We start from the raw sequence: 5,831 nt of genomic DNA on the forward strand, positions 1-5,831 counted from the left end.
TCACTGGCCAGTGACAGAATGGATGTCACAGCATACAGGTGTGAGAAGATGTTCACCATCTTTGATTCAAAGTGTTCCTTCTCAATGGTGTTAGGGTCAGAGGGGAGAGATGTGCCACTTGCACCAAGTTATATCAATATCCCTCTGTAGCCAGGATACAGCTATTTCTATCTATCTATCTATCTATCTATCTATCTATCTATCTATCTATCTATCTATCTATCATCTATCTATCTATCTATCTATCTATCTATCTATCTATCATCTATATCTATCTATCTATCTATCTATCTATCTATCTATCCATCCATCTATGGATCTCTTGTCCACTGTAATACAAGTTAAGTGACCACCTACTCTTGGGATTGAGGCAGACCTGCCTGATCAGCCTCATTCTTTCTATCCCCTAAGCCAGAGTCAAGTTTAGACAAGAAACAAAACACTAAGCATCTGCTAGTGGTCTCAGTGATGCTTTCAGCAATGTGCTGCCCAGAGAAGAGCCTTGACAATCATCCTATTCAGAGTGGCCATCCTTCACTGCATGGAGAGGCTGTCTGCCTGTCAGGTGCACCTGACAACACTCTAGACAATTATCCCAGCAGGTCAAGCAAGCAGAAGGCCTAGCAGAAAGCCCTAGCTGTATGGTTAACAAGGCTGTCTAGGCCTGACCACTGTACCCAGTGGGACCTGGGTACAAAGTAGTTTTTTTTTTTTTTTTTTTGGTTTTTCGAGACAGGGTTTCTCTGTGTAGCTTTGCGCCTTTCCTGGAGCTCACTTGGTAGCCCAGGCTGGCCTCGAACTCACAGAGATTCGCCTGCCTCTGCCTCCCGAGTGCTGGGATTAAAGGCGTGCGCCACCACCGCCCGGCTCAAAGTAGTTTTAAGAGAGCTGACCACCCACATCTCTGACCACTGTGCCCTTGGCTAGGTAAGGCCCACTCACTTCCAAAGTGGAGCAATGTCCCAGCATTCCATATGAAGTGGTACCCATTTTCCTCCAGCTTGCTGTCACTTTCCTGTTAGGAGACAAATATGGTTCTGATGAAACTCCCTAGAGTGAGGCCCCTTCACAAACACATAAACTAGCCCAGCATGCTGTGGGACTGTGTCTTTTCTGATGGTCAGGACACAGAGATAAATGAAGGCTGCAAATACAACAGCTGGGAAGGAGAGAAAAGAAGGAGAGGAAGGAGCTCCCTTCCCCTCATGTGGGGAAACAATTTACTAGGATCAGAAATCTAAAGGTTGGACAGGTTAATGAGTACTGCTAGTTAGTCCCCTGCAGACTGGTCCACAGGGTCTGCACATTCAAGGGTAGCTTGGTATTGGTAAATGATATTGGCTCAAGTCCCCCTCAGACAAGGATGCTGTGAAACACCAGCCCTGAAACATATTCCCTTGATAATGAGAATTTTCTGGAGGGAAACCTGTGGTAGTTGGCTTACCTCCTCCTGTGCTGGACACAGACCCTTCATGCTGGGGAAGTGGGCACACTGCCATCTGGACTTCCTGCAGAGCTCCAACTTCTGCTGTCTCAGGCCAAACTTGTAAGTTGCCACCCTGTGTCTCCTGATGTAGAGAGCTCATCACTTTAAAGAGGAAGGACATGTGAATGGGACTCTAGGGGAACTTGAAATATGCAGCACTTAAGCTAGACATACTCTGCAACCCTCTCCCCATGGCTCCTTCCCTCTCTCTCCTCCATTCTCTCCAAATTCATCCTTTAGCCAATTCTTTCCTGCTGCCTCTGCAATCTCTGGTTCTCATCATCTGCTCTCCTCCAGCTCAACTATGTCACTTTATTTAGAAGTGGGTTTGTACTGTGGCACTGGTGATTTTGAAGTCAGAGTTTTAAATTTGCATACCCACACAGTGAAACAAGTTAATGTGCCAATTGCAAAGGACACGTGACAGTATCAAATACAAAATTAGTGTAGTAGAAACCCGAGGCCTGGAACCAGACCAGTGACTCTGTAATGAGCACTAGCAAGTGAAGACATGTGGACAGAGGGGTTTATAGTGTGACTCACTCTGTCACACTTGGTCACTGCAGCTTCCACAAGGAAACCTTGAAGTCTCTCCCCTTTTTAAAATTTATCTTACTTTCCCTTTTAATCTCTTAAATTTTGTTTGGGCAGATGTAGGAGTGGAGGGCAGGTGTGAAGAGATAGGATCATGAGTGTGATCAATATACTGATATAAAAGACACACAATGAATATATAAATGAATAAATAACTCAGCAGAGAGATAAGGAAATAAATAGGTGAAATAAGTAAATGAAGAGCATACAGGATAAAAAGAACATTCTCGCCCTCAAGAGTGAATGAAATTTAGACATTTTTCAGAAAACAGATACAACTGAGGATGACTGTGTTATGTGTGACAAGCTTGTCCCAAAAGACAAGGATCACTGTTTTCTTTCATAAGCAAAATGTGCAGGTCATAGGCATCAGAACATGAACAACAGAACACTCAGGACATGAAATAGTACCGTGGTCTTCCTGGAATGTTCCACAATGTTCCTGGGAGGGGCTGATCACCTCTATCCTCAGGCACTGCCTAGAGTGGGCTGCATAGAGTCCCAGTTGGTTCCGATTTCAGAAACCTTCATCCCTGGGCTCTCCATTAACCAGGGAGTATGAACAAAGTTCAGTTGCCTAAAACCAACCCAAAGTGGTTTTGACAAATAACAAAAGCACTGTGGGACCCATGAGCAAGAGGACCCATGGAAGTCAGCAGACAAGCAGACAGAATCTGGGTGTCAGATTAGTAGAACTGGAAGCTCCTATCTAGAATATGTGGCTTCATGTACTGCCTCTGCCACTGGTGTCCTTAAAGTGAAAGCCCTGCCTCCAACATCCCAAGACAGGCACCAGCTATCTCAGTGACCCACCTTGAGTCCTCAGCTGTGATCTCAAGGCTCAAATGGAAAGAACTCAATCAATTAGACCAGGTAGCCAATCTGGACGCTCCTGGTTGGTCAGGTTGAAGTCATGGGATTTGTGCCTGGACTGCAGTGGGGATCCTGTAAAAACAGGGTTAGAGAGTAGCCTTTTCATGCTCTGTGCCTTGTTTCTAAGAATGTATCAGCTAGGGCATACCTCCTCCAGCCCACTGACTGGGGTCCCTAGAAGAATTCATGACAGCAGTTCTCACCTCCAGGTATCTGTTCACTGGTGGACATAGAATTCTATTCTGAAGGTTAGATTTGGACTTTGCTGCTGTTTGTAGTCCATCCTGGATGAAAGAACTTTCACTTCAATCCCTGAAGCTGTTTGGATGAAAGAAGCACAAGACTTGTCTCTTTTCCCTCAAAAGTTTGAGGAATTTACCATTGATGCTATACATACAGTACTTGAATCCAGGCATGGGAGTCCACATCTGTAATTGAAGTACTCAGGAGGCAGAGAAAGGAGGTCAATCTCTGTGAGATTTAGACTGCATGTTCTACACAGAGAGTGTCGGGATAGTAAGGGTTATATAGTGAGATCCAGTCTTAAAAAAAGTAAAATATAAAATGAGGATTCAGGAAATTTCCCCATCTCATTTCTAGAATTCAACAGAATCCTCAAACATTTCTCAACCCTGCCTTCACTGATATGCAGCAGAAACACAGTCTGACACCAGGTGATACCCACAAACTGAAAATTTCTCTCTCTTCTTGAAGAAAATGACTGATCTTCTTCTGTGCACATGGGACTCGCCAGATGGTCAGGGTTCTAGAAGTAACTGATAGCTGCTGGGAAGACCTTGCTGAAGACTTTAATATGCATCAGTTTCTGTTAACAGGACAAGATCAAATGGTCAGAATGGAGCTGGAGGCCAACTACAGCAGAGAAGCTGGTTCCTCCCTTGTCAACCTCTGCAGTCTCTCAGTCTCCCATTGCTCTTCAGTTGAGCAAGTCAGTGATAACTTTCCCTCTGTGTCAGGGATGCTGGCACATGCCACCTCATGGGATCCTTTTTACCACATCCAGACCAGGCTTCAGAGACTCATCTTCTACCACACACAGACACTTACTGTACTCAAACTTACCTGCAGGCCCATGATTCACACAAATTAGACCCTGGATTTGCTGTTGAGTTCATTTCCCCTGGCCAACTCAGTGATCTGCTCCCTACCTGGAAGGTGTCCTGGAAAACAGTTCAGACACTACACCTCAACCAGTGCTTCACACTGCACCAGGGGCTGTCATCAAGAGATCCATGATGATCAAGGTTTCCTTGTAAGTCTGACCCCAATGGTGGACATTGGTCATAGAGAAGTCCAGTGTTATGGCCTTGTAAAGACAACAACCCAGGATCAGGCTTGGCAAGGCCTACTTACCTTCCCACATTGGAGCAGAACAATGTTAATGTAAGGTCAAATGTCAGTTATAAATCCCTCCATGAGATGGAAAAAATGATGTAAGATTCTTGGATCAGGAGGTGGGAGACAGCAAGGGAATCCTGGATGAAGGAGGCTATGGAGACAAAGACATAGACATCATCAGATCTGCCAACGGACATGTCAGACAGGAGCGGCAGAGGACTCCACTGCATGATGGAGCCACCCTTCTCTGCTGCCAGACCCTTCTTCAGTAGCCCAGAATGGAAGCCCCTTTCCAAAGCAGCCTCATACTTCACTACATTGACATATGCCAGGAACCATCAGAGCAGGGTCTTTCCTCCTCCTGGCTGGCAATAAACCCACGGTCACACTCTGCTTTGTTTGAGACATTTATTCCTGGTCTCACTTTTCAAGACCCCTGTCCCATGAAAATCTCCTTTTCTCCTGACTCATTTCAGGTAAGCTCCTCTGGACAGACTCCACCCTCTCTCTACGGGTCTTCTCATTTCCTCTCCATCCTCTCCACTTCCTTTCTCCTCTTCCTCCCCCTTATCTCCATTCTCCCATCTCCCACTGGATTTACAGTTACTGCAGTTCTTCTGAAAGACAGTCAGAAAGCAGTTTGGAGGTGATGAATGAATCAAAGATGAAGGAAGCCTGAGACCTGTGTGCCAGTCTGTCCTGTTGACAGAGGCAGCCCTTTTAGATGCCATGGACCCTGGCACCACAGGAAACATGAGGGATGTAGACATTCATTGGGTCGATGATACAAGTGACTACTTAGGGATGTTCAACAACAGTGCAGGGGCAACAGTGAGGTGAAGGATGGGGAAGATGGCAGCTGAGACCCTAACCTGGAGGATGGATACTGGAACCTGTAGCCCTAACATATCATCACACAGTACACAGATTTCCAGCCTGGATCCTTCCTGTTGCACTAAACCACACCAAGACTCTAATTCAATTCACTTTCCCCAAATAAAACCCAAAAGAATAAAGGAAGTGCCTCTTTTAGTGAGACTTTAACAGACAAGACTTACTCAGCACTGAGGAGGATGGGACTCCACTGACCAATAGTGCTGCACTTTTCTCTTGCTATACCCCAGCTCTGTAGGAATGAACAGGATGTTATTTCCAAGTCAACACCCTACTTGTGTGCCTTGACACACGCTAGGAACCATCAGAGCAGGCCCTCTCCTCCTCACTGCTGGCTATTTCTAGCTCCCTCCCAGTCTGCACTTCAGGGGAGGTTTGTTCCTGCTGTAGACTGTGCACGGCCCCTGTCACAGGTCAGCACACACATCTCTTTCATGTTACTTTGTTGACAGGAAGTTCCTCAGGACAGACTCTACTCCGTATTCTATACCACCTCTCGTGTCCTCTATTCCTGTCTCAAAATTGTTCCCCAATTAGTCCTCTTTATCTCCTTTCACCCACCTCCATTTTCCAGAGGATTTACACAGGTCTTGCTGTTTTGTCCAAAAGGCAGTCACAGAGTAAG

At 45.8% G+C, this 5,831-nt stretch overlaps 1 long non-coding RNA gene across 2 annotated transcripts; it reads right to left on the reverse strand.

Annotated features, from left to right (window-relative positions):
• Nucleotides 1–2,899: 2,899 nt before the first annotated feature.
• LOC143270377 (uncharacterized) lies at nucleotides 2,900–5,440 on the reverse strand. 2 transcript variants are annotated; one of them, XR_013047547.1, is made up of 4 exons: nucleotides 5,371–5,440; nucleotides 4,328–4,463; nucleotides 3,157–4,134; nucleotides 2,900–3,025 (listed from the first exon to the last, which is right to left on the reverse strand). It is a non-coding gene; the product is annotated as an uncharacterized LOC143270377 (long non-coding RNA). The 2 variants fall into 2 exon arrangements; XR_013047546.1 differs by having other exon boundaries at nucleotides 4,328–5,434.
• Between the last annotated feature and the right edge of the window lie 391 nt (nucleotides 5,441–5,831).

Source organism: Peromyscus maniculatus, chromosome 23 (assembly GCF_049852395.1).
Source record: "Peromyscus maniculatus bairdii isolate BWxNUB_F1_BW_parent chromosome 23, HU_Pman_BW_mat_3.1, whole genome shotgun sequence".
NCBI lineage: Eukaryota > Metazoa > Chordata > Mammalia > Rodentia > Cricetidae > Peromyscus > Peromyscus maniculatus.